Source organism: Nicotiana sylvestris, chromosome 7, assembly GCF_000393655.2.
Source record: "Nicotiana sylvestris chromosome 7, ASM39365v2, whole genome shotgun sequence".
NCBI lineage: Eukaryota > Viridiplantae > Streptophyta > Magnoliopsida > Solanales > Solanaceae > Nicotiana > Nicotiana sylvestris.
The window spans coordinates 96,924,728-96,938,337 of NC_091063.1; positions in this window are offsets into that span (position 1 = coordinate 96,924,728).

Consider the following 13,610-nt stretch of genomic DNA (forward strand, 5'->3'; position numbering starts at 1 on the left):
AAGATCAAGATGGAGAACCCTTACTTATTCCTGGTGAAGTCATTAACATGACAAATGAAAAGCAGATATGATGAGTCAAGTGAAGGAGGAAAATGAGGACAACACTGCCTCATCATCAACAGAACCAATCACTTCAACTACAACCACTGAAGCTAAAGAAAGAGTGGTTGATGCAGTTTAGGGATCTCCACTGGCATCTGAGAGAAGGATAACGTAAAATCAGCCAAACATACTTTTTTCCTCTCAGATTGAACCCCAGACATCTAACTGGAGACATCAAAGTTCTCACCCCATTGACAACATAATCATTCATCTAGATTCCAGAGTCCAAACCAGGTCAAGAGCTAGAAATTCACTTGCCTTTTCAGCCTTTCTCTCCCACATAGAACCCAAGAACATCAAGGAAGCCTTAAAAGATGCAAATTCGATTACAGCCATGCAAGACGAGTTGCATCAGTTTGAGAGAAATAGTGTTTGGCACCTGGTAGCCAAACCCCCAAATAGAACCATTACAGGAACCAGGTGGGTATTCAGAAACAAGCTCGATGAGCATGGAATTACCACAAGGAACAAGGCCAGGCTAGTGGTTCAAGGTTACAATCAGGAGGAAGGGATTGACTATGATGAAACTTTTGCTCCAGTGGCTCGCATGGAAGCCATCAAAATTCTGATAGCCTTTTCTTCTCATATGGAATTCACTTTGTTCCAAATGGATGTCAAAAGTGCATTCTTGAATGGACTACTTAAGGAAGAAGTCTATGTGAAGCAACCCTCTGGGTTTGAATTTCATGAGCACCCTGAATATGTGTTCAAATTGGACAAAGCCTTGTATGGGCTAAAGCAGGCTCCTCGAGCATGGTATGAAAGATTGTCAAAATTTCTCTTAGAAAATGGCTTTAATAAAGGGAAAATTGACAACACTCTTTTCTTAAAGAAATAAGGAAGGAACCTGCTCATTGTTCAGGTCTATGTTGATGATATCATTTTTGGAGCAACAACTGATTCTCTGTGTGAAGAATTTGTAAAACTTATGGTAAGTGAATTTGAAATGAGTATGATGGTGGAATTAAACTTCTTCTTGGGTCTTCAAGTAATACAGTACCCAAAGGGTACCTCCATCTGTCAGCAAAAATACATCAGGGAACTCTTGAAGAGGTTTGACATGGAAGAATCAAAGGTGATAGACACTCCCATTGCAACTGCCACTCGATTGGACATGGATGAAACCGGATCTCCTGTGAATCAAACAATGTATATAGGCATCATCGGGTCTCTTCTCTATCTCACTACCAATGACTTGATATTGCTTTCAATGTGGGGCTTTGTGCGAGGTTTTAATCAAATCCCAAGGAATCTCACTTGAAGGCTGCCAAAAGAATACTGAGATATCTCAAAGGCACGCAGGACCTGGAGTTATACTATCCATCAGGGGATAATTTTAATCTAATTAGGTATGCTGATGAAGACTATGCATGTTATCTTGTGGACAGAAAAAACACTTCTAGGATGGCTCACTTCTTAGGATCATGTCTTATCTCTTAGGGTACAAGAAAGCAAAATTCAGTGGCTCTTTCAACAACTAAAGTTGAATATGTAGCTGCAGCATCCTGTTGTGCTCAGCTTCTGTGGATCAAGCAACAATGGGAGGATTTTTGAGTTCTCACTGAGAATGTGCCCCTCCTATGTCACAACACCAGTGCACTCAACATGGCAAAGAATCCAGTTCAACATAAAAGGACCAAACATATTGATGTGAGACATCATTTTCTAAGAGATAATGTGGAGAAAGGGTTGATATGCATGAAGTTCTGCAGCATCGAAGATCAAATTGCAGACATTTTTACCAAGGCACTAAGTAGGGAACAATTTGAAAGCAACAGAGTAAAGTTGGGACTGTTGAGGCCAAATTAAGAACATGATTCCTTTTTGAGTTGGCTCGAGTTATTAAGAAATAATAGGTTCAAAGTGTTTTTTGGCCCTGTCTAACTCACTTCAATACCGTTGCAGGTAAACGCGCATGATGGGCATAGAAGCAGTAGATGCAGTACATGATTAATAAAAGAAGATTAATCCTTTTCAAAAAAAAGGGGGCTTGAAGAAAATGTTTTTCAAAGAATTAGGTTCTTGTACTAAAGGTTAGTAGTTCTGTACATCCTTTAATACAAGTCTTAAAAGGCACAAAATACAACTGCCTTGTCATCAACATTTCAGATCCGGTTGTCACGTCCTTTCAATTCAAAATGTTCCATCTCCCTCTGAAATGTCATAATTCTCCACGCCCAACCACCGTTTCAGAACCGGTGCCTATTATTCTCCCTTCATAATTATCCTCTCCGTTTAAAAAAACCCCTCTCTTCTGCCCTTCCTAACCATAAGCCCTATTATAGATTCACCTAAAAGGAAGGATCACCACACCACCTCTTCCAATGGCCGAGAAAACTTCCGACCCATCCATGTAACCTCTCTCCTTCATTGAGTTCGTGTCACCCTCTATCACTCCTACTGCTACAATCATACCTTCCCTAGTTTCCCAACATCTTCCCAACTCAAAAACCCCTGAAACTACCATTCTGTCCCCTCCGTCGCCTGCTGCCCACACCAGTCAAACCTTAAATGGAAAACAAGGTGAAAATACTAACTTCACAAAAGGCTCCGCCATCGTTGCCGTCAACTCCATGGTTGTGGAAACATCTGTTGAAGAAGAAAAGACTAAGTTTGTCGTATCCGCGAATGGAATATTGCATGAAGTTATTTCTCAGAGAAAAAAGTCACAAAGCGTGTGGGTAGAAGAGGCCCTTCTGGCTGTTGAAGGGGATGCAGTAGTATACACTACTGGGGTATCACATGAGGAACATAATCCCTCTTCGGAGGACCCAGGTCAGGACTCTCATCCCCAGGATAGTGTTGTACCTGCATCCGATGTTGTGCCCCTAAAAATTCAAGCACCAGAAATGTGATTTAGTGATGAAGAAGACCTGGATAACGTGGCCCTAGATGCATTCATAAGTAAGCACAGGGTTGTCACCACCCCTGAGTGTGAAAGTAAGCGACCTAATACCAGGCTTCAAGTCAAAGTAGCCTATGATTCTGCACTCCAAAAGATCAAGAAAATTAGTAATAAGAAAAGGAGAAAGTTGGTAAAGAATGGTGTCCCTGTGTGTGATGAAGTTATCCTTGTAGTTGTGGTGGAGGAAGGAACTCCTGAGGAACCTAGTTCCCTTGTAAGGCGGTCCTCGAAAAAGGCTGAGTCTGTTTCCATGGAAAAAGGATCTACTTCCATGTCCAAGACAAATAAGGGAGTGAATTCTTGTCAAGTCCAAGGGGAAAGGTAAAGTTAGTGGAGAAAAGCATAGGAAACACAAGTTTGAAATAGTTGAAGAACCCAGTTCTGGGAAGAAAGCCAGAAGTGACGTCTGCCTTAGCTCTGAGCGACTAAGGCATCAAAAGGTTTTGTTGGATCGTATGTTTGACCCAACAATCTCTAAGATGGCAAGAATGCATTAGCTTCTATAAATGGTGGAGTTTCAGCAATGGACACATATATTCTACATTGACGCTCCTAAAGTATATTAGGAGGAGGTCAAGAGTTTCTTCGCAAGTTTCTTTCCAATTGATGCTGACCACGTGTGTGCCTTAGTCAATGGGGTGGATATTGTTTTGACGTGAAATTGCTTGGGGAAATTTTGTAGGTTCCTACAGTTGGGGTGTCTAGTGTACGAGATGTCTGTCAATACAACTTCCGCAATGCAGTTGTGAAAGAAAATTCTAATCAGAAGGGGGACCAGGTGCATAAGAAAGCACTACTTCCTGTCTACTAGTTGTTGTTTGAGCTGGTTAATAAAGTTCTGTTGCCTCAAGCAGAAAGGCGATCTGTCACTTCTAAATCTGATGTATTCTTAATGGAGCAATTGGACAGTTTCAACCCTGTGAGTTTGCCTGCCATAATGATTGAGAACATGTAGAAAGTGTCTGATTTCAAGGATGGCAATCACGGGCTTCCCTATGGATTCTTGCTCATGCAAGTGTTCAAATACTTTGAGGTTCCATTGGGAACAGGTAAAGTAGGGACCCGTAAGCAGACATTCTCACAGACAACCTTGGAAGAGTGCGAGTGTATTGAGAAATATGGGGGTCTAGGAAGCACTACAACCGTGTCTCAGCTCATCAATGCCCAAAACAGTGCAACTGAGGAAATATGTCGATTGAAGGCCATGCATGCTATCCTGGAAGGCCAGCAAGCCCGAGCGGTTCCTAATTCGAATGATGAGCTGATCCGTTTGACCTAAGACAATGCTGACCTCAGGGCACAAGTTGAGAACCTGAAGGCTGAACTGCTCAACAAGCAAAAGTCGGGAAATGCCTGAATAGACCTTGTTCTCAAGACACTTGCTGTAGCTTCCAAGCCTTTTCCTCCTAGTGCCCCCCTAAGTTTCCCCTCAGTGACCAGTTATTTGGATATGTTCTTGTTACTTTTTGTTTCCTTGTTGATGGTTGGTGGATGTTTTTGTTGTTTATTATGTGGTTGGGATGTACTACTACTACTGCTCCCGTGATCAAGTCCAAATGCTACCTCTTCCTTTTTCAAAGGAAGAGGCATATTAAAAAATATTATTAATATAAATCCTCTTTTATTTTGTCTAGTAGTTTCTCTTTGTGTTCTATTTTTTCTCATGCTAGTGTGCACATATGTGGCATGAGTTAGCTTGACTGAACTTCTTTGTACTTTTATTCTTTTTAATGATGCCAAAAGGGGAAAAAGTATCAGAGGGGGAGCCACATTGGGGAACTGGTTCTTATATATGAATTGAAAAATTAAGGCATCGTCTCAGGGGAAACTCTTTGACACTGCTATCTACTGCCTTAATTCTGAACTTATAACTATTTAAGTTTGTCATCATCAAGAAGGGAAAATTGATAGATCTTAAATACTCTTACTTTATGTTTTGATGATCTAACAAACTTACTGATAAGAACTTGATAGGGAACCTGACCTACATGGATTGCTGCAAACTGGAACGGATCCCAGCTAAGGATGAACTGCTATAGATTCAGGAGCTAGGAACCAAACAAGGACCTGATACTCCTGTGGTTCCTATGTAGCAGTACAGAGTCATTTGGACACAGCTGGAATTGAAGTGACTGACGTCACTATTTCTGCCGCACTGCAATATACTGTCAGTCCACTCATTCTCTAACCAAACAAAGCATTCACATCACTTCAAGTGATGTGATCAAGATGTACCCGATGAAGCCTAATACAAAGACATCACTGGAAGGTTTCTGTTTCTCATTTAAGCCTTTTGCAAAAATAGAAAAATCATCCTCTCAAGCTTGAAGAACAAGGTTGAACGCCACTACGGACCAGTTCCTAAAAGATTGATTGTTACTGTCCTAGTTGAGTTGTAACTTTGTAATTGTACTTACTATATCTACTAAATCGCTTACTTAGAAGCATACTAATTAGGAATCCTCTTGTAAATCCTTAAACTCGCTGAGTTTAGGTTGTGACTATATTTAGTCATAAAGAAAAGTCTTTGTAATTGTAGAATTACAAAGTGGCTTGTGGTGATAGCACCACAAGTTAGAAAATGCCTTTGTAACTAGGATAATCACAAAGTGCCTTATGGTAAAGGTACCACACGTTAGTTGAGTAAATCCTTTGCAATATGACGTATTGTAAAGTGACTTGTAATAGGTAAGATTACAAGTTAGTAAAGTTAAAAGCCTACAGGTGTAGGTCATGATTTTTTGATCCCCTTGTGTGGGATTTTTCCACATAAAAATCCTCTGCCTTATTTACTTACTGCTTTACTAAGTGCTCTTAGTAGAAACTTGTAGAGGACCAGGTACTCTATGATTTTGTGGACCCATATAAGCTATCATTTACCCTTTGTTTGACAACGGTTCAATTTTGTTTAAGAATTTAGGTACACATCTCTTTTCTGTATTTCTGCTTTCCGATTTAAAATGAAGTCATTTGATGAAATAGTGTAAAATGGTTATTTACTTTGTTTTAAACATGAATGGATGTGAGGTCTTGGCAAGTTTAAGACTGAAAATCTACTATGGATTTGCCTGCTAAGGATCACTATAGTAATCCCTATTGTAACTGATTGTACACACACCCGCTCATCACATTTTATCGTTCATATGGTTTGTTAAAATTAGTATGTTGATTTGCTGAAAAAGTAAGATGAAGCCTTATAAAAGTCATGTTTTTTGAGCTGTTGAATCTTGATGAGGGGTTTAAATTATTTTACTTCCCTTACCAAGACATAGCTGAACATGGTTGTGCGTTTGATTTTAGGTTTGGTTAATCACTTCTTCTCCATTCATATGTAACTTGTTCAAAAGCTTTTTATGTAATTGTTCTGTTGCATTCCTTCGTTTCTGTCCCAGCTTGTAATGTTATTTGTTCAAATCTTGTGTTAAGGTCATGCTGAATCTGATTTTACTATAAAGTTGAGGCTTAAAGATATTAAGTGCGAATGGAGCTTCAAAATTGTACCGTGTGCTAACTAATCAGCCTTCGAAAGATTTGTTCTAAGATCAACCTGAATGTTGATGCTATCTCCTATAGCTATGCTGTTTTGTTTTCTACAATATCCCAACTAAGTCTGTGATGGTCACTATTTGAACAAATGGTCATTGTTTCTCTTTAATTTTAAGTTGGAGCAAGTCGATTTTTGTTCAATATGTTAAAGAAAATAATACTGTAGTCGTCCATTATTTACAACCATCGGAAAGCTGTTTTCACTAGGAGTCTAAGTTTATTAATCCTTACTCACCCATTAAGGTAGATTTTATCTTTTGGAAATGATAATCCTCTCATTTTGTTATAATTGAAGTTAATTCATTGGTTATAGTAGTAGCTTTCTAATTTAGTAGTTAAAAATGGAGGAAAGATCAAAGCCCAGCATGTCCTATGTCTCGACCTGTTTCTTTTGCATAATATTAAATTGATGGGCTATCTATTGGTTCAGTCCTTCAAAAAATAGTAGGACCAAATGACGTTGAATCATGCCTGGCCCATTTTACAAACTGATTTGTCCAAATACATACGTTTGAGTAATGGATATATAATGACGCTGACTTCTGCTATATTGTTCAAACTTAACTCTATTAGATTAGTTCTAATTTGTCAGCACTTAGCTTTGATTGAGCTTAATTTTGTTATTGCTTATTTCCCTTTTAAATGGAGGGACCATGGGAAAACAGTAGTACATGCGTAATTTCTGAGCTTCGCACGCGAATCCTAAAGCCTAGGACAATTAATTAATCATGAACAATCTTAGTTGCTTTTAGGCACGCTATAAAATTATTACAACTATGGGGTACGGCTCCCCTGACGTGATTGTGATACTTAGATATAAATTAGTTTAAAATAAGAATACCTTTAGTTTGTCCTTAAAATATATATAAACCTTTTTTTACTTGAGGTGTGTCATGCTTTGAATCTATAACACATGGCCCTCACAAATTTAGATAAAATAATTTGGGGTGTGCCATACACAAATAAAATCCTTTAATTTATGGACATCATATAAAATAAAAAATTACTTTAGAAATGACTCGAATTTTTGTAGTTTGCTTTAAGCGCGTTAATTAAATAATTGTCATAGCTATGGGTACGGTTCTCATGACGTAGTCGTGGCACCTAATTACTAAAATCTGTGGAACACTTATGTGACCTGGCCAAAAATTTAATCTTTAAAAATTAAACATGTTGTAGATCGTGGGTATGGTTCCTATGACATGATTCGCAATATGTAACAATAATTGAATAAAAGCGGTTATAAGGTAAAAATGAACAATACGTTAAAACATGTAATAAATCAGATAATAGGACAATTTTAATAGTTTAAGCGACTGTGCTAGAACCACGGAACCTGAAAATGCCTAACACCTTCTCTCGGGTTAACAAAATTCCTTACTTAGAATTTCTGGTTCGTAGACTTATAAAGTAAAGTCGAAATTTCCTCGATTTGAGATTTTAAAATAGACCGGTGACTTGGGACACCAAATAAACTATTCCAAGTGGCGACTCTAATAAATAAATTAATCTCATTTCGAATAATGTCACTTTAATTGGAAAAACTCCCTTATATACCTTCGGGTGTAAAAAGGAGGTGTGACATTGAGGAAAGTGTTCATGTTATTTTTGATGAGTCTTATCTATCATGTGAGAATAATGCTGAAGAACATAAAGATGGAGAACCCTTACTTGTACCTCGTGAAGTCATTGACATGGCAAATGGAAAGGCAGATATGATGAGTCGAGTAAAAGAGCTGAGTGAAGACAATACTATATTATCTTCAATGGAACCAGGTACTTCAATTACAACCACTAAAGCAGAAGAAAGAGTGGTTGATGCAGTTCAGGGTACTCCACTATCACCTGAGAGAAGAACTCAGGAAAACCAGTCAAATGTACCCACATCCTCTCTAAACGAACCTCAGACGTCTAACTTGAGACACAAAATGTCTTATCCTCTTGACAACATAATTACCCCTCTAGATTCTGGAGTACAAACCAGGTCAAAAGCCAGAAATTCACTTGCCTTCTCAGCCTTTCTCTCCGAAATAGAACCCAACAATATCAAGGAAGCCTTGAAAGATACAGATTGGATTACAGCAATGCAAGACGAGTTACATCAGTTTGAAAGGAACAATGTCTGGCACTAGTACCCAGACCCTCAGATCGAACCATTATAGGAACCAGGTAGGTATTCAGGAACAAGCTTGATGAACATGGGAATACCACAAGGAACAAGGCGAGGCTAGTGGTTCAAGGCTACAATCAGGAGGATGGGATTGACTATGACGAAATGTTTGCTCCGGTCTCTCGCATAGAAGCTATTAGAATTCTAATAGTTTTTGCATCTTATATGGAATTCACCATGTTCCAAATGGATGTCAAAATTGCATTTCTAAATGGACTTCTTAAGGAAGAAGTCTAAGTGAAGCAACCTCTAGGGTTTAAATGTCATGAACACCCTGAATATGTGTTTAAACTGGACAAAGCATTGTATGGGCTGAAGCAGGCTACTCGAGCTTGGTATGAAAGGCTGTCAAAGTTTCTCTTGGAAAATGTCTTTAAAAGAGGAAAAATTGACAACACCCTGTTCCTAAAGAAACGGGGAAGGAACCTGCTCATCGTTCACATCTATGTTGATGATATCATTTTTGGGGCAACAACTGATTCTCTGTGTGAAGAATTTGCAAAACTCATAAGAAGTGAGTTTGAAATGAGTATGATGGAGGAACTGAACTTCTTTTTGGGTCTTCCAGTAAAGCAATCCCCAAAGCGTACATTTATATGCCAGCAAAAATACATGACGAAGCTCTTGAAGAGGTTTGACATGGAAGCATCAAAGGTGATAGACACTCCCATTGCTACGGCCACTCGACTGGACATGGATGAAACTGGGACTCCTGTGAATCAAACCATGTATAGAGGCATTATTGGGTCTCTTCTCTATCTTACTACTAGTAGACCTGATATTGTGTTCAGTATGGGGCAATGTGCAAGGTTTCAATCAAATCCCAAGGAATCTCAATTGAAGGTAGCCAAAAGAATTCTGAGATATCTTAAAGGAACACAGGACCTGGTCCTTTATTATCCCTCATGTGACAGTTTTAATCTCATTGGATATGCTGATGCAGACTATACAGGTTAACTTGTGGACAGGAAAAGCACTTCTATAAAGGCTCATTCCTAGGTTCATGTCTCATCTCTTGGGGCACAAAGAAGCAAAACTGAGTGGCTCTTTCAACAGCTGAAGCAGAATATGTAGCAACAGCATCTTGTTGTGCACAACTTTTATGGACTAAGCAATAATTGGAGGACTTTGGGGCACTCACTGAGAGTGTGCCCCTTCTATGTGATAACACCAGTGCACTCAACATGGTCAAGAATCCAGTTCAACACAAAAGGACCAAGCATATTGATGTAAGACATCACTTTCTGAAGGACAATGTGGAGAAAGGGTTGATATGTATGAAGTTCTGTAGCACAAAAACCCAAATTGCAGACATCTTTACCAAGGTTTTAAGTAGGGAACACTTTGAAAGAAACAGAGTGCAGTTGGGATTTTAAAGCCCAATTGAGAACCTGATTCCTCATTGTTGGCTGTGAAAATCACCTTCAAGAAAAACTGGCTAAAAGTGTTTTCTAGCCATGTCTAACTTACTTTAATACCGTTGCAAGTAAACACGCATGATGAGTATAGAAGACATACATGCAGTGCATGGATGATAAACAAGGATTAATATTTTCAAATAACAGGTCAAGAACCTGGTTCTTGTACCAAAGGTTAGTAGTTCTGTGCAGTCTTTAATATGTCTTAAAAAGGTACAAAACACAACTGTCATGTCATCCTACTTTTCAGATCCTGCTGTCACGTCTCTTCACTTCAAATCGTTCCATCTCCCTCTGAAACATTGCACTTCTCCACGCCCAACCACCGTTTCAGAACCGGTGCCTATATCTCTCTTCATAATTATCCATTCTTAATAAAAAAAAACCCTCTATTCTCCACAAACCATAAGTCCTCTATTAGAACTTCCCAAAGCACCTTTGCTTTATCATTCCAATGGCTGATACAAACTTCGACCTCCCTGCCTCAGTCATACCTGTTATTAAAAACCTATAGAGTCCTCTGTCCCTACTGAGCCTTCTTTAACCATTCTTACCTTTCCTGCTAAAATCACACCTCACCCAGATTCCCCGTCTCTCTCTATTTCAGAAACCCCTAAAATTGTTGATTCGTCCTCCCCATCTTCCGAGGTTCCCACAAATCAAAGACCAAGTGGTGAACAAGGACAAAACCCTAAGGTCACAGAGGGTTCCACCATTGTTGCTACCGATCCCGTGGTGGCAGTAGTGCTGATTGAGGAAGAAAATGTTGTAACTGTATTTGTGGTGTCTGCATGAGATCATATCTCAAAAAAATGAAGTACAAGGAATGGGGGAAGAAGGGTCCATTGTAACAATTGAAGGCGCTACACTAGCAGATACTACTGGGCCATCAAATGAGGAACCTGATCCCTCTCCAGAGGACCCAGGTCAAGGTTGTCATTTCCAGGACAGTTCTACTCCTGCATTCATTGTTGTGCCCTTGGAAATACAGGCACCTGAGATGAGGTACAGTGATGAGGAAGATCTAGATAACCTGGTTCTCGATGCGTTCATAGTTAAGCGAAAGGTGGTGTCCACTCCTGAGTCTTCCACCAAGCGACCCACTACCAGGTTGCAAGCTAAGGTGGCCTACGACTTTGCCCTTCAAAAGAGCAGAAAAGGTAGTAAGAAGCAAAGGAGGAAGCTGGTGAAAGATTGTGTGCCCATAAGTGATAACGCGATCCCTGTGGTAGAGGTGGAAGAAGAAACACCAGATGAACCTGGTTCACTGGTTAGACAGTCTTAGAAAAAGAAGCAGCCTGCTTCCGTAGAGAAGGTTTCAACCTCTAGCTCTAAGTTGAAGGATGTTGTGAGTGAGTTCTCGATATCTGATGAAGATGTGTTAGTCAAAACCAAGGGAAAAGAAAAATCAAGTGGTGGGAAGTCCAGTAAACGAAAGTTTGAAAATGTTCAGGAACCTGGTTCTGTGAAGAGGATGAGAAGTGAAGTGAGCCTTGGCTCAGAACGGCTGAGGCACCAAAGAGTTTTGCTCGGTCTTACGTTTGACCCAGTAATCTCTGAAATGGCTGGTATGCGACAAATTCTTGAAATGGTTTAGTTTCAACGATGGACGCATCTATTCCAAATAGATGCACCTAAGGCATATGAGGATGAGGTACAAAGCTTCTTTGCTAGCCTTTTTCCCATTGAGACAGACCGCATCTATGCTTTGGTGAATGGAGTAGATATCGTGTTCGATGTAAAGTTGCTTGGAGAAATTCTTAAAGTTCCTACAGCTGGTGTGTCCAGTGTAAAGGATGTATGTCAGTTTAACTTTAGAAATGTTGTGGTAAAAGACAATGCAAACTAGAAAGGGGACAAAATCCATAAGAAAGTGTTACTCCCTGTCTATCAGCTGTTGTTCGAATTGGTAAACAAAGTTCTATTGCCTCAAGCTGAGAGGAGGTTAGTGACTTCTAAGTATGACCTGTTCTTGATGGAGCAACTGGATAGATTTACTCCTGTGAGCCTGCCTGCTATTATGATTGAACACATGCAAAAGGTCACCACCTTCAAACATGGTAATCATGTCCTTCCCTACGACTTCTTGCTTACGCGCGTGTTTAAATTCTTTGAGTTGCCACTAGGGCTAAGCAAGGTAGGGATTAAAAGCATACTTTCTCATAGACAACATTGGAAGAATGCGAGTGCATAGAAAATAATGGGGGGGGGGGGTAGGAAGTACATCAACCGTCTCACAGCTTATTAATGCTTAGAATAGTGCAGTTGAGGAGATCCGTCGGTTGAAGGCCGGGAATGCTATCCTAGAAGGTCAGCAACCCCAAGGGGTTTTGGCATCAAATGATGAAGTAGCTCGTTTGACAAAAGAGAATGTTAATCTTAAGGTGCAAGTAGAGAACCAGAAAGCAAAACTGCTCAATGAGCAAAAGTCGGCCAATGCCCGAATAGACCTTGTTCTCCAAACACTTGCTGCAACTTCCAAGCCCTCTACTCTTAGCACCCCCTAAGTACCCCATCAGTGACCAGTTTCTGGAAATGTTCTTTTAAGTTTTTTGTTTGGCAGATGTTTTGTTTTCTTTTTTTTTTTTGATGTGGTTGGATGAAACAGTACTGCTCCCGTCTTAACAGTCCAATGTTGCCTTTTCTTTTTTAAGCCAAGGTATATTAAATTTTATTAATATCAAATCTATCCTCTTTTATTATCTCATTTCTTAAATTCTATGTTTCTCTTCTCTATCATGTTGTGTGCACATATGTGACATGAGTTAGCTCGGCTAGATTTCTTTCTTCTATTTATCTGATTGTGTTTTTTAAGTGATGCCAAAAAGGGGAATAAAGTCAGGGGGGAACACATATATGTAGCATAAGTTCATATCAAACAGGAAGGAATGCATAAAGTCAGGGGGAACTTATGCTTTATCTGGTTCATCTTTCTCTAAATAACAACGTTATCTGTTTAAGTTCGCCATCATCAAAAAGGGGGAAATTGATAGGTTTTTCAATGTCTTTGACTTATGTTTTGATGATCTAACAAACTTTGTCAAGAATCAAATAGGGAACCTGACGTACTTGGGTTGTACTGCAAGTTAATAGATTCTAGCTCAATATGAACTGTTATAGCTTCAGGGGATAAAGAACCAAACAAGGACCTGATAACCTTGTTTTTCCCTCATAGCAGTACGCGGTCAATGGGACACAGGTGTAAGACATGACTTCCTATACTGTTTCTGCCTGCACTGCACTGCTTCCAGTGCCCACTTATTCCTCGACCAACTAAAGTGCTTACATCATTTCAAGTGATGTCATCAAGGTGTATCAACAATGAGTTTATATCAAAACATCACCTGAACACTTTTGTTTCTTTTTCAAGCCTTTTGCGAAACAGAGAAATCAATTCTCATGAGCTTGAAGAACAAAGTTAAACGCTACTACAGACTAGGTCCTAAAGTTAGTATTTTGTTGTCCTTAG